Here is a 27,446-nt window from a genome sequence, read left to right as displayed (position 1 = left end):
GGCATAATTGGTTCTTTGATGCATTTTTAGCTCACCTGGGACGAACTTCAGGGGAGGTCTGTATGTAAATTGTGGGATCTCCTTTTTTTCTCGCTCTTTTTTTTTGTATACAAGATCGAGGCTCGTGTAAGACGTAACATTAATGATAAAAAATAAATAAACAGAAACAAGACAAAATAGAAGGAGCAGGAGAAATATGGGGAGAGAGGGGGAAGCACACAAGTATATCATTTGAGAGCAGGGACATCGGGAGATCTGTTGGAGGGAGAGGGCTTGGGGGGAGGAGGTGTGGGAAGGGGGTAGGGGTGGGAGAAGTAAAAAACACATGGACACAGCTAGGTCTTCCAGGAAAGAAGTCGGTATTTCAGAAAAGTGGATCTGGGGTGAATTAACGGGGGAAGAAAAGATCAAGGTTTTGGATGGGGGAAGATAAGAGATGCTGGTGAACAGCTGCTTTAAAGACCTGGAGGGATGAATGGGATTGAAGAGAGTGAGGGAGTTTGTTCCAGAGGCGGGAGAAAAGAGGAATGAAAGAGTGAAGGTGAGCAGAGAGTCTTGTTTTTGTAGTTTCACCAGCAGAGGGTTGCAGGCAGATCTTGTGCGACCTGCAGGAGTATTTGGGGGACAGAGCACAGAGAGAGCTGGGGGAGCAAGGCCGGAGAGGAGTCGGTAGAAGACAGAAAGACCATCAACCTGCCTGCGGTGAGTGAGTGAAAGGCCCTCGGAGTTAGCTTCATCGTGGGAGATTCCATTGATTCTGAAAGCTTTGGTTTCAACAGTGCGAAGCCAAAAATAGCTAGGTAGCCATGCTAGGAGCATGGCTTTTCCAAAACTACACGCACAACTTTGATGATACTTGACCACAACCATCAATAGCCTTGATGGATTAAAGTTTGTTCACGGCATTTAAAGAATATCAGGGTCTGAAAGGTCCACGAGGAAGCCCGCCATCTTGGTCAGCCCACTGCACCTCTCGCTGGGTTCTTAAGCCGCCATTTTGTTTCGGCCTACTGAAACGTGCCTGCCTTGAAAACACGATCGATTATCATCACATAATTGAAGCATACTCGTACCCGACTGCAAAGCCGCAATGAGCCGGCAAAGCCAAAGCCTCTTGCCACTATTTTACCCATCACTATGGCATCAGTAGGTTAGGTAGTTGGTAGTAGGTAGGTGTAGTAGGTCCCGTACCTAGTTCAAAATGACACCATTTGCATTCTGGATGAGATTAATATTTATAAAATTTCCTTCTTGATTAATTCGGTGAATTCCGTCTCAACTTCGGATATTTCCGGCCGTGAAAAACTACCCCCTACGGCCGCGAGATTTCTAAAAAATAATTCTTCGTCAATTTTAGAATATTTGACGCCGTTTTCAGCCTCCGAAACGCGGTACCAGTAATAAGCTTTTTTGAAATATTTTTTCAAATGCTCGAATCTCATTGGTTCCGGTGTTTGGTGACGATTTTCGTTGAAGATAACCAGGGCCTGTGCGGGCCCGGGGAACAAGATTGGTCTTAAATGTTTTAATTACAAATTAGAGGTGCAGAAGATTGTGAATCAAAAAAAGACGGGTGAAACAAATTCCTATTGAACTTTTTATCAATTTTTTGTGACTACTTCCGCATCCGCAAGATGGCGGCCTCCATTGAGCGATTTGGTGCGTCAAAGCTTCGAAATTCTCAAAGGATTCAGCAAAATCTGGCTTTTCAACATAATACGTACGCGTTCATTCACAACACTGTTTTCGCCGGCTATCATCAAAATCTGGATTCGGATATGATGATTGGATGCTGTAGACTAAATAATGTACAAATCTGGAGTGAAATCTGACAAAATTTACCACATCGAGAGATTGGTGAACGCTTTTCAGGCTGCTTTTGCGAGCCATGGCGTTACAGTAGACAGACCTCCCGTTATGTTTTTATTCACAAGGCCGGGGAAGTTTTGTTGTGTTTATAACAGCCTTTAAAAAAAAAAATTGTTTGCTCTCAGTCGTTTCCACATTATTTGATGCGTTAAATCGATCTGTTTTTAAAATTCCTCGGCCATTTCACCAAGAAGCAATCGGCTTGCTATCGCTTGCCAAGCCAGCCGTTCCTTATCACCCATTTCGCTCGAGTGCTTCAGTCGCTTGGTGAAGGCTCCATAAATGAAGTGAGAAATGCCTGTGTACTTAATTAATTAGTGACAAGGCCGGGGAAGTTTGGGTGTGTTATAACACCCTCTTTGAATATGATTGACGAGTAGAGGTGAACCACCACTTAGTGAACACTATTCAGGCTGCTTTTGCAAGCCATGGCGTTATAGTAGACAGAGCTGCCTTTTTGTTTTCACGTACCCATTTTTTCATTGACTAACATTTTTTGTGCGATATAGTCACTCCACCCTCTCCCTCCCCCTGCTTCCTCGCTCCATCCTCCCTGTTTCCCTCTCCACCCTCCCTTCTTCTCACCTCCTCCCACTCCACTCCCCCCCTCCCTCCTCCCCTCCCTCGCCCTTTCCTCTCTCCCCTCCTGCTCCATCCTCTCTCCCTCCTCTCCCTCCCTTCCCGCTCGCTTTATATTCCCGTGAAGAAGCGACTCATTGTGAATAGTTTACGTTTTGTATCCCGGAGTAGACCAGAAAATCACAATACAGAATCACGTTCAATCAAAATCATCCGTCCAAAACTTTTTGAGATATCCTGCTCTGTTTCGTTTGTCGCCCGATCTCCCAATGGTGAAGAATCACTTAAAAAATTATACTGGCCGGATCCGAATCCGGATCTTCACCAAAATCTAATTATTTCGTACTTGTCACATACTCTGCCAAATTTCGTCCGAATCTGTCCATAACTTTTTGAGATATCTTGTTAACAAACAGAAAGACAAACAGACAGACAGGGGTGAAAACATAACCTCCATCCCACAAACAGAAAGACAAACAGACAGACAGGGGTGAAAACATAACCTCCATCCACCTTTGGTTGCGGAGGGAATAACCCTTCCTGCCGCTCCCATCGTGAACGCGTGTGCGAGTCAACATAAAATGAGACTTTTTCCACCTTTTTCCACCTTTACATATCGTAACCCACCACTTCCAAGTGAAAAACAAATTCTTAAAATTTCAGAAAATTAATGAAAAATAGAAAACTAGAATATCTTGGATATACATATATATATATATATATATATATATATATATATATATATATATATATATATATATATATATATATATATATATATATATATTGTAACGGTTTTGAGAAGTGTAACGGTTTTTGAGGAGTGTAACAATTTTGGAGGAAGTGTAACGAATGTAAAAAGTATGGTTTTGTTATGTGTAACACCCTCGTAATGTAAATATTGGTCGCAGCCGTCCTCCTAGTTAATTCCATGAAACGTACACGCAGGCCATGATATATCTTTTTATATAGTGTATTTCCTTATTCTATGTAGGCTAAATATGTGTTTCCCACTAGATTGACTTTGCATTGTATCAAACAAAATAAGCGTAGGCCCTTGCAATTTCCCCAAACATCTCCGCTCTCCAAAGTTCCTTTCAAAAGGGTGCGAGTTGTGTTCAATCCCGCAAGCCGCCATTGCCCATGTGCTAATCTCGGAGAAGAAAGGCGTGTCTCCACCTCGTCATAGAGGGGAGGAGTGAGCCAGAGGGTCGCATGGCCAATCAGCACCGCGGTGAGCGACCCGGTAGGCGTGCCCTCGCAGCCGGCGGCTTGATTCCGCCCCGAGTTATAAAAGCGACTGTAAGGGACTGCTTCACGAGATGACCTGGGAGAGGAGCGAAGAGGCGACACCAAGAGGAGCGGTGAGATGCGAAACGCTCCAAGCCAAAGAGGAGAGGTACTCGGAAAGGAAACCAGCTTTGGAGAGACGCGCTGAAAGGAGGGAGACGGCTCCACCAGAAGGAGAGGTACTCGGAAAGGAAACCAGCTTTGGAGAGACGCGCTGAAAGGAGGGAGACGGCTCCACCAGAAGGAGAGGAGCAGGTGTGCCCGAGCCAGCGCGTGACGTCTAAAGCATCGGCAGCGGATACGCGACGAAGGGTTTTCCCGCCAAAAACCGCGAGGAATTGAGAGCTGCTGCCTCCGACCCTCCTCCCTCTCCAGCAATCCACCTCAAGCCCTACCTGCCTGCAATATCCCCCGAGTAAGTGTGAACGTCGTCTGTCCTACTCGTTGTCTTGGGGTTAAGTAAAATGAATAGTGTAAGTTAACGATTCGCTGTGTGACTGCTTCTTCCATCCATTGCTTGTGTGTGTATAATAAATCTGTTCTTCCTCCGTACTCTGTCTTCTTCTCTTTTCATTCTCTTTCGGTCGCTTTAGAGGTTTCCCGATTGAATATCTGCGGTGCGATCTGGTCAACGTCGGGTGGAATCGGGTTCTAATCGGGGAGTAACTGTTCGGACGCGGTAATACCAACCGCTCGGTAAAATAACATCTTTAAACCGCGTCTGCAACAATTGGTGTTAGGAGTGGGATTCGGACCTGGGACTAAATTTGTTAGGCCCAAATTTTGGAACACCAATTGTACTATTAGAGTAACAATTGGTGTCGAGGAGTGAGATCGGACCCGAAGCGCGCTTAACGCGCTCAAAATTACAAGCTGCCGAAATTTATTTTGTTTTATAAAGCAAAACCCGAATTTTGAGATCTCGCCATGGACAATCAAGGCGATCGGATGTCGGTGGGGGAGATAGACGGGTTAGGGGTAACCCAGGACTTAGGGGAAGAAAGGGAGGAGGAGAGCAATGAGGTGGTTGAGGGTGTATCAGACGCACAAAATGGCGCTCTCGCGCACGAGGTTTCAGGCGCGCAAAAAGGCGCCTCGCACGAGCGCGCGGTAGCCGAGCCCGCTGTATCAGCGGGCTTTAACATGCAGCCGTTTGACATGCAGCAGTTCATGGCACAGTTTAGCGAATACATGGCACAGTCGAAGTGCGACAACGAAAAAAGAGCCAGGGAAATGGAGAAAATGGAAAACAGAATGGGGGAGCGACTAGGAAATCAAATCGGGGAATTAGACAAGAAATTTGGGAAGTTAGACAATAATTTTGAGGGGTTAGACAACGGGATAAAAGAGGTAAAGAATGGGTTAACGGGGGTGGAAAATAGAATGGCTGCCCAGGAGAATCAGTTGGAGGGGGTAAAGAATGGGTTAACGGGGGTGGAAAATAGAATGGCTGCCCAGGAGAATCAGTTAGAGGGGGTAAAAAATGGGTTAATGGGGTTAGAAAATAGGATGGAAGGCAAATTGCGGGAGATAGGGGAGCAATCCGCCCGAGGAATTAAACAAATGGGAGAGCAGATAGAGGAGGTAAAAATCGGGGTAGAAACCAAATTGGATGCTCAGAGGGATGAATTGGGACAGATGAGGGTGGCATCTACAAAAGAGATGGAGGAGATACGACGAGGGGTAAGTGAGGAGGTTTCGGGGCTACGCGAGGAGGTAAAGCGAGGTGAGAAGCGTATGGAGAAAGAAGTGAGAAATAATACGGCAAAGTTACAAGGGGGAATAGAAGATCTGACGGAGGAGGTGGAACAGCTGACGGAGGGACAAAAAGAACTAGTGGAGCAGGTTCAAAAGAACACTGCAGTACTCGGAGGGTTAAAGGCGACACAAAAAGAAATTAAAAACGAATTAATAGCGACACAGAGGCAATGTCAGATGGTACGTGAGGAACTGACAATGAGGGTGGACGAGGTGACAGAGATAATGGAGACAAAGGACCGAGAGGTGAGGATGCACATAGAGACGGTCACGGTAGCCTTAGAGGACGAACTTGAGGAGACGCACCGAGAAATAAAAGAGGTTAAACAAAAATTAGAGGAAGTGGAAGAAGAGGTGAGTGAAATTAAGAAGAGACGGACAGAAACTAAGACAGAAATCCAGGAGGAGGTAATGGAATTGGTACAAGGTCGGTGCTCAACTCATAATGTGATGCTCATTAACCAAATAAAGAGTTTGCAGGTGGCAAAGGAGGTGCGGAGACGAGGTACGGAGGTGAGTGGCAATGTATATGATGTGAGGAAAGCTTCAGTCGGCTTGGGGATTGGTTTGGATCCGGGTGTTCGTGAGAGGCCGTTGGTGAAGTGTGCGACAGGTCTGGTGTGCGAAAAAAGAGGTGTGCGAGAATGTCCGACAATGGGGTGTGTGAGGAAAAAGTGCACGCCGAGGAGTGAGTGTGCCGTCAAGAGTGAGTTGGACGTAGCGCGTGTGCGAGGGAGCACATGGAAGCGCGGTGTGGTGAGTGTTACAGAGGAAGTAACGAGAGAGTGTACACCTGTGGTGAGTGTTACAGAGGATGTAACAAGAAAGTGTATGCCTGTGGTGAGTGTTACAGAGGGTGTAACGGGAGAGTGTGCGCAAGAGTGTGCGTGAGAAAGGTGTGTAACGGACAGGTGCATGAGGAAAGAGTGCGCTGTCGAGAGTAAGGGTGAGTGCGCGACCGAGAGTGGAGGTGAGAGTAGTGAGAGTGACACGGAGCGTGAGTTGGTTGTGGCAGGTGAGCGAGGATGTACACCTGGAATGGAAGGATGCACACCTGGAATGGTAGAGCGTGAGTGGGAATGCACACTGGAATTGGTAGTGAGGCACGTGGTTGGGTGTGCGGGTGAGAGCACACCTGTGATTGTCACGAAGGAGGTGACCGAGAAAGGGGCGCGAAGAGGTGTGTTGGTGAGGTGTGCGAGCGACGAATGTGTGCCAAGGTGTTCGGTGGTCAGGTGTGTGACCAAGTCTGGGAGCGGAATGAGTGTACCGAGGGGTGTAAGGAAAGGTACGAGGAGCATGGGAACAGCTGGAGGTATGAGCAAGAAAGGGGTAGCGTATGCATGTAAGCAGGCAGGTGAAGCATCGACGGTAACCGGGTTAGAGGTTAGAACGACTTATAGCCGAATCGGGCCCTCGGTGCTCGTCGGGCAGCTTCGCGTGCCGCGAGGACCAGCGGGGATCCGAACCACGGCGGTTTCGAAAGAACCGCCGTACGCGATCCACGCTGTGCCTCGCTTGGAACGGCCGCGTCCGGGCTCCACTAGGCGGAGCGGGCAGCCCGATAGGAAGGGTCGTCATGGCGACCACTTTCTATTGAGACGTGCCGGCAGGTCGAGATCGGGACATTGGATGGCTCCACGCCGAAGTGGTGCGTGGGATCTCGGCCCGGGTAAGCCCCCGTCCCTGCCACGAATGCGGGACGTATCCAGCCGCTGGCACAAAACAACCCGTATTCATGGCTCGGCTGTACGAAGCCGAGCTTTAGAAGGGAATTGGCGCACCGAGAGGATGTAATAAGTAGACGGGTGATGAGGATAGTGTTTTGGCCCCGAAATTAGAAAAAAGCAAAATTTGATGATGGTATGGTGATTAGCAGTAAATGGCAAATTTTTGGTTTATTGAATTTGGACGAACAAAATTTATAGGGAGAGACCCCCGATGTGGTGGGATGGCAAATCCACCATCCCTCACAGGGTGGGGGCAAATGCGCAATAGTTTATGGGGTGGCTATGACAACCGAGCCAGGGAGGGCTTGGCTATATTGATAGGGATCTAGCGAAGATGACATTAGGTGACGTTAAGATTAGTTAGTGACTGATACCTGTAGTGGGGACGCAGGTAGATTAGTGTGGATTATAATGACGTGGGAGCGCAATAGTTTAAAGGGACGACTGGGAAGCGCAAGTTTCAGAGGGGAGTAGTTAGCTGAGATGATGCCGTGTGTTTGAAGATTGAACAGGTGTGATTGAACAGGTGTGATTGCACAGGTGTGCAACTGAACAGGTGTGTGGAGCAGTGTATGAGGGAGTAGTGGTGATTGCGTGTTGTGTTGACCAAATGGTCCAGGAAGAAAGGAGGGAGCAGGTGGCACCAGGTGTGAGGGCACAGGTGTGCAACAACAGGTGTATGTGGCTGTGTGGAATAAATGGTAGTGTGGAATATCTGGAGTATTGGAATGGATGGTCGTGGAGTGAGTATGGTGGAAATTGTGGAGTGGAGTGGATGGTGCGAAGGTGTGAATGGGGGAAGAGTGGACCCCCATCACGGATACCCGGGGCGGGTAGTGTAAGTGTTAGGTAGAGGGTACAGGTAAATTGTGGTTGGATATTGGCAGCTGTGGTGCAGGTGAAAGAATGGTCTTTGGATGGGTGCATTAGTGTTGTGGAAATGGCTGGGCGTGTAGCCTGTTAGTGTGTGTAGTTGGTTGGGCGCTCCACCACTGTGAGGATGTCGGCCAGGTGAGGCCGCAGGTGGGCTCTGGGAGCCGGTAGTAGTTGTTGTGGATGGGGCCCGAGGATCCGGAGGACGGACCCGGGTAGCCCAGTGCCAGAGGGCACCAAGGGGTGACAGAGCCAGGAAAGGGCCTTCCCCAGTTAGTTAGGTTAGGGTGAGGAGCTAGGTAAGCTCGGGTGGCAACTGCAGTGGTGGAGGTGTGCAGGTGGGTAGACCTGCTGGGAGAGCTACACGTCGCAGCCCAGAAATTGTGCGAAGGCACCGGGAGATGAATCGGGGGAGTGAGACCCCAAATTGAGAAGCACCACAGTTTGGGCAATGGGAATTGGTTTTTAGAACCCATAGTGTAAGTTGGCCAATGGATTGGCAGGGAAAGACCCCGGGTAGTGTAAAGTGTGTTAAAGTCATTTAGAGGATAGTTAGGAAGAAGGATCTCCTCACACCATCTGCATCCACTCACCTGAGGTGACAGGTACTCCGCACCATGCCATGTTTACTTATTTTTGATGCAAATGTTTGGATTGTGAGACGCATCATGACGTGGGTGTGACATTGTGCGTAATTCCATCTCTCCCTCCTTATGAGGATTGATGATGAATTGGTGATGGCAAATTTTGAAGTCGAGGGATTGTGGAGACGAATTTGGTATAGAGGAAATATGGGGAAGACGTGACAGTAGTGACGAATTTGTAAATGGGTAGATTTTGTAAATAGGGGGTAAGGGCAAGGGTAGTGTAGGTGACAGGGGGGTGACGTACGGTAGGGACGAGCTTTCTCACTTCGCCCTCCGTACGCATTTCGCCTTGCATTGCCTTATTGACGTGTACCCTTGTGACCTTACCCCTTGCTCAATTGTCTTTCTTTTGTCTCCCACATGACCTGTGCGCCATTGGGTGCCGAGGGGAGCGTGCGTGAGGTGGCCATTGTGCGCCCGAGATTCCCAGAACCAGCATGCATTGCGTTGATGTACCACCTTATGGACCGCTGTTCTGCGGCCAAGTACCACTTGATGGACCCCAGGTTCTGGGGCAGGGCACCTCTGTTGGAGACCGGCCATAGTGGCCAGGGAATCTTGCTTGCGGACCTCGGTAAGGTGGCACCTATGCCAAACAGGTGGACCACCCTTAGTTGGCCCCTGAGGCCCTAAATAAAAACGAACACAAGTTGTGCTTTATTATTATTTCCAAGTAGGCCGCATGAAGCCAGAAGACGTCGGGAAGAACATCGGCCCAGCAGAGAAAGAGAAGACCACCACCAGTTGTTTTGTTGAGTTTATTATGAACCATGGTGACTGCGCACCGGGTGGTGCTTTTGGTGATTTGTGGTGCTTTTGGTGCTTAGTGGTGCTTTTGGGTGCTTTGGTGGTATTGGTACTGGTGCATCGATGCAATGCGTGCTGTCTCCTCCCTCCCAACAGGAATTTCTTTTTCTTGTTCCCTAAAAGGAAAAAAAACAAAAAAAAAAAAACACAGGTCCTGGGTTGCGTTGTAAATAAGAAATCACGTCATTGTAAATAATGCTCCCCACCGTAAATGTATAGTTTGAGAATAATTCCGTAATTCGGTTAGCTGTGGGCTTGAGTCTGTTAGACAGGGTGCAATGCAATAGGGGGACATACTTATTTGTGTTTTAAGATTGTCACACTCAGGGTCAGGTTAATTGTAGAGGGAATTACACCTACGTGTCACACTAAGTTAAAGTTTTGTAGGCCCGAGTACGGGCCTGAAGAAAGGAGGGTGCAGTGTAACGGTTTTGAGAAGTGGGTAACGAATTTGAGAAGTGTAACGGTTTTTGAGGAGTGTAACAATTTTGGAGGAAGTGTAACGAATGTAAAAAGTATGGTTTTGTTATGTGTAACACCCTCGTAATGTAAATAATGGTCGCAGCCGTCCTCCTAGTTAATTCCTTGAAACGTACACGCAGGCCACGATATATCTTTTTAAATAGTGTATTTCCTTATTCTATGTAGGCTAAATATGTGTTTCCCACTAGATTGACTTTGCATTGTATCAAACAAAATAAGCGTAGGCCCTTGCAATTTCCCCAAACATCTCCGCTCTCCAAAGTTCCTTTCAAAAGGGTGCGAGTTGTGTTCAATCCCGCAAGCCGCCATTGCCCATGTGCTAATCTCGGAGAAGAAAGGCGTGTCTCCACCTCGTCATAGAGGGGAGGAGTGAGCCAGAGGGTCGCATGGCCAATCAGCACCGTGGTGAGCGACCCGGTAGGCGTGCCCTCGCAGCCGGCGGCTTGATTCCGCCCCGAGTTATAAAAGCGACTGTAAGGGACTGCTTCACGAGATGACCTGGGAGAGGAGCGAAGAGGCGACACCAAGAGGAGCGGTGAGATGCGAAACGCTCCAAGCCAAAGAGGAGAGGTACTCGGAAAGGAAACCAGCTTTGGAGAGACGCGCTGAAAGGAGGGAGACGGCTCCACCAGAAGGAGAGGTACTCGGAAAGGAAACCAGCTTTGGAGAGACGCGCTGAAAGGAGGGAGATGGCTCCACCAGAAGGAGAGGAGCAGGTGTGCCCGAGCCAGCGCGTGACGTCTAAAGCATCGGCAGCGGATACGCGACGAAGGGTTTTCCCACCAAAAACCGCGAGGAATTGAGAGCTGCTGCCTCCGACCCTCCTCCCTCTCCAGCAATCCACCTCAAGCCCTACCTGCCTGCAATATCCCCCGAGTAAGTGTGAACGTCGTCTGTCCTACTCGTTGTCTTGGGGTTAAGTAAAATGAATAGTGTAAGTTAACGATTCGCTGTGTGACTGCTTCTTCCATCCATTGCTTGTGTGTGTATAATAAATCTGTTCTTCCTCCGTACTCTGTCTTCTTCTCTTTTCATTCTCTTTCGGTCGCTTTAGAGGTTTCCCGATTGAATATCTGCGGTGCGATCTGGTCAACGTCGGGTGGAATCGGGTTCTAATCGGGGAGTAACTGTTCGGACGCGGTAATACCAACCGCTCGGTAAAATAACATCTTTAAACCGCGTCTGCAACAATATATATATATATATATATATATATATATATATATATATATATATATATATATATATATATATATATTGTTACAGCCGCGGTTATGATGTTATAGACCGAGCGGTGGTTTAAAACCGCGACCTAACAAAACTCACCCGATTCACCCAGAACTTTGGCCGTATCGCACCCTAGCTGCTCAATGAGGGAAAAGACAAAAGCGACGCAATGTAAGAGGAAAAGGAATTAAAACGAGAAGACGTACAGACGAGTAATGGGGTTTATTATTTACACACACAAGCAAAAAGGAGCAATCAAGTTTATTTACAACACATAAGACGCAGGTGACACAGTGCAAATACTAGCTTATCTACAGGCTTAACTTATCCCAGGACAGAACAAACAAAAGACTGACTCACGCGGGGAATTGCAGGAATCGCAGGATGTGGATGGCTGGAGGGAGAGGGAGGTCCAAGGGGGGGTCATGCAGCACGATCGGCGCGTTTAGCAGCCGCCGTTCCTTTTCGGCCCTGCTCCAAACCGCCGCCCAGGCCCCAAGCGGCTGCCGGGTGTCGCTGCTGCTGCCGCCTCCATTTGCCTTGCCAGGCCTTGTCCCACTCGTCTGGTCCAAACCCTCCACTCTTTCTTGGTCCCTCACTCTGACCACCGACTCCTCACCGCAACCAACTCTGTGCAACCAACTCTGACCAACGGTGCAACCAACCCTGCGCAGCCAACTCTGCGCAACCAACTCTGTGCAACCAACCAACTGTCCAACCACCACTCCACCAGCCACCTCTTTTACTTCCGTGCGCGCCTTTTTATAGCGCCTCCAGCGATCACGCCCCCGGCGCTTTGGACACGCCCATCGGGGCGCTCACCTCGGCCCTGGCTGGTCGCACGACCCTCGGGCTCCGCCCCGGACGACGACGGGCGGGCGCGCCCCTCCCCTCCTCTGACGAGGTGGAGACACGCCTTTCTTCCCCGACTCGAGCCTCGTGGTCAATGGCGGTTATTGGAGGGGAGGGAAAGGGAGATTTTTGGGGATGGGAAGGAAAGGGGGTCTATTCTCTTTCACTGGTGCAATGGAGTATTTCAATTAATGGAAGACACAGCCTTACGCTAATACACATAATAAGGATATAACTGTCAAAAGAAAGGATATATCGTGTCCTGCATGTATGTTTTATGGACTAACTACGGAAACGCCCTTTGACCTTTATACAACCACAAACGGAGGGAGGAGGGGTGATATTTTACAACAACCTTTTACAACAACATTTTACCACAACAACAAAATAAAAAAAACATTCTCATATCCACAACAATATATATATATATATAGTACATTATTACGTTCTGATAACTTTCAGATTTTGCAAGAAATGTATTTGTTTTCTCTGCAGGAAATACCAGGCAACATGATCGGCTTCAGTGTCACCTGCAGATCTGTTCTCACCGAAATGATTTGCGTGCAGCGTGGAAGCCGACTCACTGCAAAGGTCGGAGGTCCAAACTGTTTCCAGCTATTTGATTTCATTCATTAAGCATATTTCACGATACTGTGGCTATTGATCATCTGTTGTCCAGCAAAAGGGTATTTCCTGGTGGTGTTCATATTTCTATCTCACATGTAAGTTCTTATGCTTTACAGGAGATAATGAGGGACACTCGAGTGAAACAGTTTACGTGTACTCCTTCGAAACTTCCACGTTTGAAAGGTACTACAGCCGTCTTTTACAACTACCATGATTTTTAGCCGCGTCGCAGACGCTGCTCATAGAGTGCCCTCTGCTGTTGTTCTTGTTCTTCTTCTTGTTCTTGTTGTTCTTGTTGTTCTTGTTCTTGCAGAGAAGACAAAACCTCAAAGCTCCACCCATTCTGGGAACCATAGCTCCACCCATTCTGGGAGAGGCTTCATATAAACAAATATCCACCATTTTATTAACTCGCATAGCTTTGAGGCCTGTTTTGTAGGCCCGTGGTGTCTTGCTCTCTCACACAGTTTTATTTCAAATCAAATTCGATATATCATTTCATTTTTCACAGTCGCTAACATAGTTTTAGACTCGGTTGAAAAAAAACGGGAAGAAAATCCGATGAAAGTTGCCCTTTATAGAACGAAATGAATTCTCAAAGGCCTGTAACTTCAAGTCCATTGAGGTATTTTTTTTAAAATTGCGGCATGGTCAGTCATACACCGCCTGAAATAACAGACGGGAAAATGCCGAGATATATTAAAAATTCGTCCATTTGATGACAATCGTCACGATGAAATATTTAATTTATACGTCGTCACAATAATGTGGAGAGAGGAGCATAGCTTCGTTCACGTGTTGCTACACACGGGAAATTGCCAAGATATATATTTTTTAAATCGCGGCATGGTCGCGGCATGGTCATGGCATGGAAAAATAACATCAAGTAATCGAATCAATAGGAATGTCCTGTGCCTATAACATCGACGTTATAGGCACAGCTGCATCTAGGCATTGTGTAACATCGACGCGGCTTTTGTTTTAATTAAAACTTTTTGCTCTTGTTTTTTAAATACTTGGGCTCTGGCTTTTAATGGAGACACACACACACACACACACACACACACACACACACACACACACACACACACACACACACACACACACACACACACACACACACACACACACACACACACACACACACACATATTGACGAGACAAACAAAACAGCCACCGAGTTTGTTTTTGCTGGAGCGGGGGTTAGCCTTGCGGTCCCCATGACAATCTTCTCCATTTTGCCCTAATTTCTGCATCTCCCCTTGTTAACCCCCTTACCCGCATTTCTTCTTCCACCATCTTTAGCCAAGTCTTTCTCGGTCTTCCCCGTCCTCTACTCCCTACTACATTCATTTCCATCACTCTTCTCAACCAGTCACTTTCATCCTTCCTCAACAAATGACCAAACCATCTCAAACTGTTTCTCTTCACAGCATCAATCACAGGCTCTATTCCCATCATCTTTCCCAATTCATCATTTGTCTTCCTCTCTCTCTCAACGATACTCCACACATCCACCGAACCATTCGCATTTCCACCCTTTCCAGCCTTCGTTGCTGCCCTACGTTCATGACCCATGTCTCGCTCCCATAAATCATAACACTTCTCACACATGCAGCATACACCTTTCCCTTCAGCTTCACCGACACTCCCCTCCTCATCAGCACGCCACTCAGTTCCCGAAACCTCTTCCATGCACATCTCATTCCAGCAACCGTTGCCGAGTCTGATCCACCTTCTCCATTCAGCATGTCTCCAAGGCAACAATGTTTTCACACCTTCCAGTTTCACGCCATCTCCAAGATCCAACTCAACATTTCTCCATCTGCAGCTCCCTCTGTGCACACCTTACACTTGAATGTAGCTGCCACACTGGTTAATGACCCTCTCAAACCACTACATTTTTGATGAACCCACTCAGCGCACATTGTACATTGAATATAATTCACTCCGACACCCTTCCTGCACACAGCACACGGCCACTTCCCAGTTCTTTACACCTCACCACATGCTTTACCACTTGCCATCACCTTCGTTTTTCCGATATTCTCCTTCAGACCTTTTGTCTCCATACATTCCTTCCACTTGTTCATCTTCTCCTTCAGTCCATCCATACTTTCTGCAATCAACACCAGATCATCGGCATACAACAACTCCCACGGTAAACCCTCCTTTACGTTCTGAGCCAGCACCTCCATCACAGCTACAAATAGTGGTAGACTTAGTACCGACCCCTGATGCACTCCCACCTTTTTTTTTTTTTTGTATACAGAGTCGAGGCTTGTGAAAGAGCTAACATTTATCAAACAAACAAATCAAACAAACAAGTAAACAAAGTATATAAAAATGAGAGAGGTCGACAAGATGGGGAGAGAAGGGGAGGAAGCACACAAACACAACATTTGAGGGCAGGGACATCGGGAGATGTGTGGGAGGCAGAGGGCCTGGGGGGAGGCAGGATAGGTATAAAACGCAAGGACACCAAGGACTTCCAGGAAAGAAGACAAAAGTCACCTCAAAAAAGTGGATTTGGGGTGAAATTAGTGGGGGTAGAAAAGATCAAGGTTTTGGATTGGGGAAGATAAGAGATGGTGGTGAACAGCTGTTTTAAAGACCTGGAGGGAGGAGTGGGATTGAACAGAGTGAGGGAGTTTGTTCCAGAGGCGGGAGAAAAGAGGAATGAAGGAGTGAAGGTGAGCAGAGAGTCTTGATTTTGGCAGTTTAACCATAAGAGGGTTGCAGGCAGATCTTGTGCGACCTGCAGGAATATTTGGGGGACAGAGCCCAGAGAGAGCTGGGGGAGCAAGGCCGGAGAGGAGTCGGTAGAAGACGGAAAGACCACCAACCTGCCTGCGGTGAGTAAGTGAAAGGCCCTCGGAGATAGCGTCATTGCGGGAGATTCCAATGATTCTGAACGCTGTGGTTTCAACAGCGTGAAGACGAGCTAGGTGTGAGGCAGGAGCACCTGCCCAGAGGGGAGAGCAGTATTCCATTGAGCTGCGGATGAAAGCCTTGTATGTGGTGAGGAGCTCAGGTGTGCCAAGGAAGGACTTCGCACGACGGAGGATGCCCAGTCGGCGACTGGCTTTGGAGGCCAGCTTGGAAATGTGGTTTTCCCAGGAAAGATCATGGCAGATAGTGAGACCCAAAAGCTTGAGTGACAGAACTTCTTGGAGAGGATTATTCAGAAAGTAGATGGGAGGGTTGTCCAGTCGGTCTTTTCGGAGAGACATCGTAAGAGTGTGAGATTTGTCAGGATTGAAAGACATGTTCCACTTGTTTGCCCAGTCTGTGATTTTGTCCAGGTCTGCAGAGAGTGAGGAGGCTGCAGACTGCCGATCTGAGGGATGAGGAATGGAGCGGCAGAGAGTGAAGTCATCAGCAAAGAGATAGAGAGGATTTTCAAGAGAGTCAGAGAGATCATTGATGAAGACCAGAAAAAGCACGGGGCCCAGAACACTGCCTTGGGGAACTCCAGCCTGAACAGGAAGAGGAGATGAGAGAAACCCATTCAGGGCCACACGTTGACTACGGCGAGAGAGGACGTCCACCAGCCATGCGTGGAGATTTCCATGGATACCAAAGGAGGAGAGTTTGGTGAGCAGAGCGGGGTGCCAGACCGTATCGAAGGCATGTGATATGTCGAGGGAGACAGCTCTAATTTCCTGTTTGGCATTGAGGACCTCCATCCATTGTTGAGACAGCAGAAGCAGCATGTCCAGAGTAGAGTGACCTGGTCTGAAACCAAATTGATGATCAGAGATCATGCCATTGGAGAAGAGGAAAGATTTCATATCCGAAGCAATCTCCCACTCACTCGCTCCGGAGCCCCTGCTGGGGCACCTTACTCCCATAACCGTATCTTACCTGTCCAGGTAACCGCCAGGTAACCAGGCAACCTTACTCCTTATTCCCGAAAGATCTCTCCTGCATATAGCCGCCTAATCAGAGATCTCTCCCGCATATATGCTCCCTTTATATGCTAACCGTACCTTACTTTTTGCCGGCGTCCTTATGACGCTTCTAACCTCACTTACGAAACCAATCTATTCCCTACCTCGTGCCCCCTGCTGGGGCACCTTACTCCCGTCCCGTAACGTTACCCTGACGAATCCATAAACAGCCAGTTGCTCCGGAGCCCCAAAACGGCTCGTTCTTAAATTTTGTTCGAGGATCAGGCTCGAGCAGGGAACGGGCAAACGGCACCGAGCGACAGAGTGAGTTCCAATTTAGCCTAAAATCCCAGTCTATAACAATATAAACCCAAGGCTCAGCTCACCCAGACCGATCAAACCAGCTGGTGTTTTTTCCCACTCACTCGCGCCTGGAGCCGCGTCCCGAGTCTGCCCGAGCTGACTCCTGCCTGGCTCGCCATTTGACGGGATCCATTGACTTAGGACTCAAGACTCATGACAGAGAGAAAGGAACAACTGATACATATTTATTTGATTCGTCAAACACACAAGCTTGTGGAAAGCAAAATGCTTAAAATGGAGGCCCACAAGGACCATAATTCCAACAAGATGCTCTAAAATAATTCGGTCAAGCTCTCACTTTATAAAGGGAATATTGGGGTGTGGTTTTAGCTCTCAAGACAAAGAGAACGACCCAGTGGTCTCCTCGATACGTCCGAGGTCATTCATGAGTCAAACTACATGTTGACGACTTTCCAGAGTCCTGGTTTTTGGGGGGAAAGTTCAGCAGGTCGTAAAAAATGTCAAACATGAAAGTGATCTAACGCAGTCTTTTAAGGGGGACTGGAAAAGATAGGTTGGTCTTCACAGAGGGATTATATCATCAGGGTCTGGATTTACAAAGCATATAACTTCTTATAACAAGTTTCCAAAGGAATATTTCGACAGTAAGAGAACATGCCATCACAGTAACTTAATTCTTTAACAGGAAATATAATGGATAAGGTTTACAAAGCAACACATACAAATTAGTTATTTTTGGTAATTGAGCAACATCTTTAGCCTAATACTGGGATAACAGGTTTCCAAAGAACATGAAAGTATTATGAGTATACAGAAATCAATCAAAAACAGAACATATACTTGTTTATACTTGGTAATAGGTAAACATTGAAAACACAAGGGGGGAGGGGGACATCAAACCCCCACACATATATATATATATATATAATATATATTGTTGCGGTTTTGAGAACCCACACGTGTAAATATGACATCATTCTTGTAAATATGACATTAAAGGGTTAAAGGTTGCACCCCATAGTTAGGCCACAAGCAACACGTAGGCCACCATAGGACTTCAGTTATTTCATTAGAATGTGAATTAGGTAAGGCCGTGTTTCCAATAGTTGAATCTAAACGTGTTTCCAAAATAAGAAGTAGGCCCATTCCGTTCATTTTGAAAGCCTCCCTCTCCAAGCGACGCCATTACGCGCCCTCCAGTCTGCCCATGGCTCTCCCAATTTGTTACACGCCTTTGTTAGCAGCGTTCGCTGCCTTGAGCTGGAGCTCGCTCAAACGCCGCCATAAGCCACGAGGTTAGGCCCGAGAAAGGGGGCGGAACGCCAGGAAGAAGGTGTGGCCACGTCACCTCGCCATCATGGCGTGGCCGTAAGCGATGCCCAGCCAACCAGGGCTGAGGTAGGATCGCCGACAGGCGTGGCTTTGGGGTTCGCGGAGTGATCGCTTGGTGAGTTATAAAAGCGAACGCAAAGCCCTTTTACAGGACTGCGCAGAGGACTTGACAGCGAGCACATTTACCAAGAGGACTGCGCGTAGGACTGTTGTGATTGCAAGGACCGACTTATGAGATTTACGGCGCGCTTGATGAGAACTTACTTACTGATGGGAGAGAGCGCATTTGACTTACTGGGAGAATGCATGTTGCATTGAAAGGACTCGTGCAGTGGTGCTGATGAAAGGAGGACCTTATCAAAGGAGTACATTGGAGAGGGGGCGTTTGGCACCTTTGTATAGTGCACATATTACGTACGCAGCGTACCAGCTTCCCCCCGTTATATGAATTGTCCGGTCGCGTTCCACCTACGTGCGGAGCTGCCTGCCGGGTTTCGCCCGCTGGACCGGAACCTGGACTGGAGCCGACTGGAGCCGACTGGAGCCTGTATGCGCCGGTGACCGTCCACCATCTACAATCCCCGTGTGAGTGTGTATGTTTGTCCGGGGTATTAAGAATAAGACTGTCTAAGGCTGCCCTGTGTTCTGCTTCTTCCTCTTCCTATCCTGTATATTCTTTCGTTTCCTCTTCTCCTTCTTGTAAATAATTAATAAACCAATCTTTGTTCTTCCTATTTTCTGGTTTCCTCTTGTCCGATCGCATCCGTCTTTTCTCTCATTGGGTAAACGTGGCACGATTAGGAACCACTCAGAATCGGGTTGAGCCATTTGTTAATAGCTCGGATCGCGGATTGCTATCCGCTCGGCATTTTCCATCATATCCGTGGTTTGAGCGGGAGTTATTCCCTCGTTTCTGGCCTGCACTAGTAATTAGGTAGTAGTGAACCCCTAGGCCTAACAAACCCTACCTAACTCCGCGCCGGGAAGGACGTTATAACTTCCAGGACTCCGGTCGGCCAGATAAAAAGACAAGGGGATTAACCCCCCCCCCCCTTTGATAAGGGGAAAGCCCACGTCCGAGATCCGTAACATTTGGTGTCGGGGAGTGGGATTTGGACCCGAACCAAATTTTTATATGTTTGGACAAAAATTTGGTCGAAATTATGAGCGAAATTTTTATTAACATCCAAATTGAATCGTGCCATGGATAACCAAGGCGATCGGATGCCGGTGGGGGAAATAGAAGAAGGGTTAGAATCAACCCGGGACCTCAGGGAAGAATTGGGAGAGATGGAGGAGGAAATTAAAGAAGGTGCGGTAGTGGGGGTTGCAGGCGCACAAAATGGCGGTGCCTCGCACATGGCGACGAGGGCCGCGCCCGCTGCGCAACTGGGAGGGATGGATCTGCAGGACCTCATTGCGCAGCTGCAGGCAGCCATACAATTGGGGGTGGACAAAACACAGGAGCAAATTGGGGGATTGAAAAATGAGATGGGAAACCAAATTGGAGGATTGAGAAACGGGTTGAGTAATTTGGAAAATAAAATGGGGGAGCAATTGGGAAGTCAAATTGGGGGGCTAGAAAGCAAATTGGGAGGATTAGAAAACAAATTAGGGGCCCAATTGGAGGACGTGAATGGCCAAGCCCGAGAAAGCAACGAGGGGTTAGCGAGGGAGAAGGCCAGGTATGAGATAAAACAGATGGGGAAGGACAGAGACCGCCTGTCAGGCGGGAAAGGCACACGGGTATGCGACGGCGTAGCGCGGCTTGAGGAATGCGGGAAAAGCGAGTTAGAACAAAGCGAAGTTACGTGGACTTAGCTGACCGTATCGAGGTTGAAGGGCCGAAATGGGATGATGCTGAGGACCTCGACTTAGGACCCGGTCAGTGCGGCACACTGTGACCAGGTAGAAATCGTGACACGGGGGATAGAGAAGCCGACGACCGCCGAATTAGAAGATTTTATTTTATTAGCGCCAGTGGTCGTCGAGCTGAATAAAGAAAATAAAATCGAAGAAATAGTGAAAATTGGGTTTGAAGAGACGGCGGACTTAGAAGAGCAACAGCGGGAGGAAAGGATGGAATGTGTGCAAAGTCTGTGTTCACATCGTGATGTCGTGCTGCATAACCAAATGGGAAGTTTGCAGGTGGTGGAGGAGCGAAGAAGAGGAAGCACCAAGGTTAGTAGGGTGGTGTATGGCGCGAAGAGGTTTGGCGCGAGTGTTTGGCGCGAAAGGATTTTTCGCGCGCTTGGGATCCAGACGTCACCCGGGCACTCGTAGAAGGTCCGTGGTGCGCGGTGTGAAAGCGAATGGCGTGCGGGAGCGAACGGTGCCAGAGCGCGAGTGTGTTACCGAGAGTGAAAGCGAATGCATGACAGAGTGTGTATGTGAAACTGAGTGTGAGAAGTGCGACACAGAGAGTGAGTTGGTTGTGGAGCGTGTGCGGGAATGCACACCGGAGCGCGTGATTGGGTGTGCGACGAGAGATTGCACACCTGTGGGTCGATGTGCGCTGAGTGGGTGTGCAGCAAAAGAGTGCACACCCAGGGGTGTTACAGAGGATGTAACCAGAGAGTGTGCGAGTAGAATGAGTGCGCAAGAATGTGCACGAGAGTGTGTAGTAACGGAGTGTATGGGATTTGTGAGTATGGGAAGAGTCGCGTGTGGATGTGAGAAGGCGACTTGAGCATCGACTCTGACCGGGGCAGCGCTTAGGCCGACGTATAGCCGACGCGAGCTCTCGGGTCGTGGTGTTCTTTGTGTGCTGCGGGGGCCGGCGGGGATCATTGCCGCGTCGCTCCTGCAAGGAGCGCCGTGCACGATTCGGGCCGGGCTCCGCCCTGTATGGTCGGTGCCGCGCCGTAGTGGCAAGCGGCACGATTCCGGGGGAGAAAGGCCAGGTCAGACCTTTGCCCCCTGGCGGGCACGGTGTTCCGACCGGGCGAGGTTGGGTCATCGGGCCGGAGACCGAAAGGCTCTGCGCCGAGATGGACCTTGGAACCTCGGCCCGAGTATGCCTCCTCCCCAGAATCGTAAATGCCGGACGGACCCAACCTACAGGAGACAGGCCACCAGTATGCATTGCTCGGCTTGGCGAAGCTGAGCTGTGAAAATGTATTCCCGCACCGAGAGGCTCAGAGTATAGTGGACGATTAATAATAGCAGTAGTGATGGATGGTAGTTTTACCATTCACTACACGTTGGGGCGAAGGAGCTATAGGTTTATGGGGTTTGGCGGTGAGAAATAGCCAGGGAGGGTTTGGATAATGTTAGGATCTAGAGATGACCATAGGTGACACAAGATTTAAGTCGTGACTTTGTACAGGTAGTGGGGACGTAGAGTAGAGTAGTTGGATGATAACGACGGGGGATGTGCTTAGTATAAGGGATGATGGGGAGCACTAATTTAGCAGGGCAACAGGTAGATTAGATGATGCCGTGTGTAAGGAACCGAGTTGTTAGGGTTAGAAGGGAGTAGTTAGTTTAAATGATGCTGTGTGTCTGGAGTGTAGTTTATTAAATAAGGAATTGAATGAGTGTTTTGCTGGTGAGCATGTTGAAATGAGGAATTGAGCGTGGCAAGATTTGAGAGCGTGAGGCAATGGTTTGGAGAAGTGCTGTATTGTGGATGAATGTAATGAAGTTGGTTGAATGAATTGCTTGCTTAGTGTGCAAGTAGAGATTTGGTGAGTGGTAATAAATGGTGTGGAGTGCTTGTTGGGTGGAGTGAGTATTGTGGAATGAGTGGAGTGGAGTGCATGGTGCGAAGGAGTGAATGGGGGAAGGATGGACCCCTTCAGGAGTACCCGGGGAGGGTAGTTTAAAAGTAGGTAGAAGGAGTAGGTAAATTGTGGTTGGATATTGACATCTGTGGTGCGGATAGTCGCAGAGTACTGCTTGGGTGGGTGCATAAGTGTGTGGAATGGCTGGCCGTGTGGCCTGTTAGTTCGTATGGTTGGTTGAGCACTCCGCCACTGGTTGTCTGTCGGCCAGGTGAGGCTGCAGGTAGGCTCTGGGAGCCAGGTTAGAGTTCAGTGGGGCCCGAGGATCCAAGGGAAGGACCCGGGTTGCCGATGCCAAGGAGGGCAGTAGTGGGGTGCGAGAGCCAGGAGGGCCTTCCCCAAGGTAGGTTAGGGTGAAGGAGCTAGGCAAGCTCGGGTGGCGACGTTCAGTGGCGGAGGTGCGCAGGTAAGTAGGACCTGCGAGGAGAGCCACACGACCCAGCCCCGAAATTGTGCAAGGGCACATGTAGAAAAATCGGGCGAGTGAGACCCCAAATTGGTGAGCACCACAGGGATGGTCAATGGGAATTGGTTTCTAGAACCGCATAGAGTAAAAGTGGCCAATGGATTTGCAGGGCGAGACCCCCGGGTAGTTTAAAGAGTTAATGTCATTTAGAGTATAGTTAGGAGAAAATCTCTTCGCACCATCCGCATCCACTCACCGAGGTGATAGAACTCCACACCAGATTTTGTGCAAATGTTTGTAATGTAAGACGCATCTTGACGTGGGTGAGAGATTGTGGATATTCCATCCCTTCCTTCTAAGGAGGGATTGATGACGAATTTGGATTAGGGGAGATATAGGGGACGTGACAGTAGAGACGAATTTGTAAAGTTGTAAATTGTGTAAATACGGGGTAGGGGCAAGGGTAGAGTAGGTGACATGGGGGGGGGGGGGGGAGGGTGACGAACGCGAGGGACGAGCTTTCTCAGCTCGCTCTCCCACACCCTTCATGTCACATTGCCTTGTTTTGATGTGTACCCTTGCGCCCTTACCCCCCACTAACCTCTGCTTTGTCGTCCTTCCCCACTCATGGCCCTTGGTCTTTTGTCCGAGGGGAGTGTGCAGGTGCCCTGGATTGTGCTGCCCGCACCCTTGCTGCCTCCTGCCTGCACTGATGCACCATATGGAGCACACGTTCTGTGGCCTGGCACTTATGAACCACACGTTCTGTGGCCTGGCACTTATGGACCACACGTTCTGTGGCCTGGCACCTCTGCTGGGACCGACCATTGTTGCCAGCGGTATCTGGCTTGTGGACCACTGTTTTTAATTGGCATCAATGCTCACCAGTCGGACCACCAACGTTGGCCCTGCTGGCCATAAATAAAAAAGCGGACGCGGTTTGTGCCCTTTTTATTAAATCAACATCAAGCAAGAAGATCAAGCCAAGGTACATCGGCCCAGCAGAGGAGCACAAGAAGACGACATCCTTTATTATTTTTTAAATGTCTGTTTTGTGCATTTTTGATGCTTTTCGTGCATTTTTTTTATTATGGTGCATCAGAACCGAGATCTCGCGAGATCACGGCGAGGTCACGTCTTTTCGAAGCTGTTCCATGCGCTCACGCTTTCGAAGCTAAGTAATCTTTCACAATTGTGTTTTTGTCGAGACTGTATCTATCTTTCGGTGTGTGTACCTATAGCGTATCTTTAGGAAAATTTTCGGTGCTACTTTTTCGTACATGTATACACAATCGTCGGTTAATGCGTATCGAGTATTCTGAGGCCTAGTACTCGTAGGCTTAGGCTACCGTACCGTCTCCGAACTTGTGGTTTTGTTTTTCCCTCAGCAGTTCGTCGAATGCGCTGCAATTATTTTCGTTCTATGTTTCGTCCCAGTCGATCACCCCATACCTCCTTGTTTAATATCTCTACTCAAAAAAAAAAAAACCCCAAAAAATATTTCCTTCTCAGGTCTTATTCGTTTATTTGTTGTTCTTACTTGTTCGTTCGTTCTTCGTTCACGTTGTTCGCGATCACGCGATCACGTGGTTAGAAATGTATAATCTCTCCCCTGAACAACTATTTTCTCTCATATATTATAACACCTTTTTCTTCTTCTCCTACAAAAGGATGCTTTCGTCTTGCTCACCAAATCTATTCATTCCAAAAAATATATATAATACCATCTCTTACAGTTCCTCTTTTCTACATTCCCAAAACTATCCAGAACTCCACCCCTCCTTCAGTGTCCTCAAACGTATTTTTGACTCGAAGGTCTCAAACTCATTTTGCAAAAAATGTTCGTTTCCCATGAATCGTACACTTTTCAAAATCCAATCTCACCCCTCCCCTCCAAATCTTCCCCATCCCCCCTTCCCTCCAAAACTTCCCCATCCCCCCTCCCCTCCAAAACTTCCCCATCACCCCTCCCCTCCAAATCCTCCCCATCACCCATCCCTTTCAAATCTCCCCCCTTGCCCCTTCCCTCCCCTCCCTCCTAAACTCCCACCATACCCCTCCCCTCCGAGACTCTCCCTCGCTCCTCCCCTCCTAGACTCCCCTCTCACCCCTCCTCCTCAAAGCATCCTCCCTGCTTCTTCCCCCTTCCAACTTTCACCTTCATCTCCCCCAACCTTCTGCCTCGCTCTTCCCCCTCATCAAATAACACCTCACTGTGCCTCACCCAATCTCCATCAAACCTTTTGTCTGCCCCATTCTTCCTTTTCTCCAAGCTATTCTGAAATCTCTGAAATCTCTGACACACCTTCAACAGCTCTCCCTACCTCTTCCTCCTCTTCCACATCTTACCCGACCTCTCCCCCCCCCCCCTGTTCTGTACCCGATGCTCCCCCTCCTCTTCATTAACGGTATGGACCTCAAACATCCGGGGCCTTCGCTCAAACTTGACTGATCTCTCCATACAGGTTGCTTCTGACAAACCAAATGTGATCTGCTTAACAGAAACTTTCCTCCTTCATGATGTCTCTGATGCCTTGGTATCTCTCCCAGGTTACTCCCTCCTCCGGTATGATAGACCTGAGCCTCGTCCTGGAGGTGGGGTTGCTATCTTTATAAAGAACTCTCTTCCTCACTCGCCCTCCACTGCCCTCTCTCCACCTCACCCCCAGGAATACCTTTGGCTACGGCTTCCCCTTCGCTCCCACCTTTTGTTCATATGTGTGTTGTACCGTCCACCAAACAGTGATGACTCCATCTACATCTCGCTGTCTGATAATATGGACCAACTTCTATCTACCCATCCCAACTCTCTCTTCCTCATATGTGGTGATTTCAATTGTCACCATGCCAGTTGGCTGGGTGTGGGTACCTCTCTCACCAGCCATGGCTCTTCAGCAAAGGACTTCTGCGACTCACTGGGACTGACACAATCTGTCAATTTCCCAACCTGGATCTCAGTCAACGGAGCATCTTCTCTTCTGGATTTGGTTATGACTAACTTCCCTGAAAATGTCTGCTGCTCTTCTTCTGCTCCAATCGGCTCATCTGATCATGTGCTTGTCAAAGTGGACATCTCTCTGACCATTCTCAGAGAGCCTCCTCAGCGTCGCCGAGTCTGGCATTTCACTCAGGCCAACTGGCACGGTCTTCAAGCAGCCATCAATCATCTGGACTGGTCTCCCATCTCTACCGCCTCTGACATCAACTCATCCTGGGAATTCTTTCAAAGTAAATTGCTCTCTCTCATGCACAGATTTATCCCATCTCGTCTTCAGTTGTCATACCCTTCCTCCCGTTCATGGTACACGGAATCTTGTGGTGAGGCTATTGCCCTGAAACAACTTGCTTTCATCTCCTGGAAAGCAAATCCAACGGAAGGAAATCTCATTTCCTTTCACAAAGCCCGAAACAAGTGTGTGTCCACCCTCAGGAGAGCCAGGAAACAATATCTCACCGTTCTCAAGACCGAACTCTCTTATCTGTCTCCCTCTTCCAAATCCTGGTGGCGTCTGGTCATATCTGTTTCTGGTGTTTGTTCCCCCTCCATCCCCTCCCTCACCTCAAACGGCTTAACGGCTGACTCCGCACGTGAAAAAGCTGAATGCCTCAACTCTGTGTTTGCCTCTAAATCTTGTGTCCCAAACCCATCCCTCTCTGTAACCACCGTACCCAGTCGTACCCAGCTGCTCCTGGACTCTGTGTCCTTTCCTCCTGACAAGGTGGAAAGGTTTCTGTCAACCCTCGACTCTGATTCTGCAACTGGTCCTGACGGCATCAGCCCACGGGTCCTAAAATCATGTTCTTCCGCTCTTTCACTCCCTCTTTCTGTTCTCTTCACCCTCTCCTTTGCTCAAGGTCATCTGCCATCTGCTTGGAAATCAGCCAACATCACCGCTTTGCACAAAAAGGTGCAAAAACAGATCCTAGCCACTACAGACCAATCAGCCTTCTCCCAATTATCAGCAAAGTCATGGAATCCATCATTGCTTCAGATATGAAATCTTTCCTCTTCTCCAATGGCTTGATCTCTGATCATCAATTTGGTTTCAGACCTGGTCACTCTACTCTGGACATGCTGCTTCTGCTTTCTCAACAATGGATGGAGGTCCTAAATGCCAAACAGGAAATTAGAGCTGTCTCCCTTGACATTTCACATGCCTTCGATACGGTCTGGCACCCTGCTCTGCTCACCAAACTCTCCTCCTTTGGTATCCATGGAAATCTCCACGCATGGCTGGAAGACTTCCTCTCTGGTTGTAGTCAACGTGTGGCCTTGAATGGGTTTCTCTCTTCTCCTCTTCCTGTTCAGGCTGGAGTTCCCCAAGGTAGTGTTCTGGGCCCTGTGCTTTTTCTGGTCTTCATCAATGATCTCTCTGACTCTCTTGAAAATCCTCTCTATCTCTTTGCTGACGACTCTACTCTCTGTCGCTCCATTCCTCATCCCTCAGATCGGCAGTCTGCAGCCTCCTCACTCTCTGCAGACCTGGACAAAATCACAGACTGGGCAAACAAATGGAACATGTCTTTCAATCCTGATAAATCTCACACTCTTACGATGTCTCTCCGAAAAGACCGACTGGACAACCCTCCCATCCACTTTCTGAATAATCCTCTCCAAGAAGTTCTGTCACTCAAGCTTTTGGGTCTCACTATTTGCCATGATCTTTCCTGGGAAAACCACATTTCAAATCTGGCCTCCAAAGCCAGTCGCCGACTGGGCATCCTCCGTCGTGCGAAGTCCTTCCTTGACACCCCTGAGCTCCTCACCACATACAAGGCTTTCATCCGCAGCTCTATGGGATACTGCTCTCCCCTCTGGTCTGGTGCTCCTGCCTCACACCTAGCTCGTCTTCACGCTGTTGAAACCAAAGCGTTCAGAATCATTGGAATCTCCCGCGATGAAGCTAACTCCAAGGGCCTTTCACTCACTCACCGCAGGCAGGTTGGTGGTCTTTCCGTCTTCT

At 48.6% G+C, this 27,446-nt stretch overlaps 1 protein-coding gene across 2 annotated transcripts in view; it reads left to right on the top strand.

Annotated features, from left to right (window-relative positions):
• The first annotated feature begins 12,661 nt into the window (after window positions 1–12,661).
• The window catches only part of LOC137416212 (uncharacterized), a 55,483-nt gene continuing 40,698 nt past the window's right edge, over window positions 12,662–27,446 (top strand). Inside the window, exons 1-2 of one of the 2 annotated variants that reach the window (XM_078766858.1) lie at window positions 12,662–12,706; window positions 12,859–12,925. The gene's annotated coding sequence lies outside the window, so the exon portion shown is untranslated. Of the gene's footprint in view, window positions 12,707–12,858; window positions 12,926–27,446 lie in introns of those variants that run through there. The other variant, XM_078766859.1, reaches the window with a different exon arrangement.

Source organism: Myxine glutinosa, chromosome 12, assembly GCF_964187855.1.
Source record: "Myxine glutinosa chromosome 12, kmMyxGlut1.1, whole genome shotgun sequence".
In the NCBI taxonomy this organism is placed as follows: Eukaryota; Metazoa; Chordata; class Myxini; order Myxiniformes; family Myxinidae; genus Myxine; species Myxine glutinosa.
This window is presented reverse-complemented; position numbering and strand designations above follow the sequence as displayed.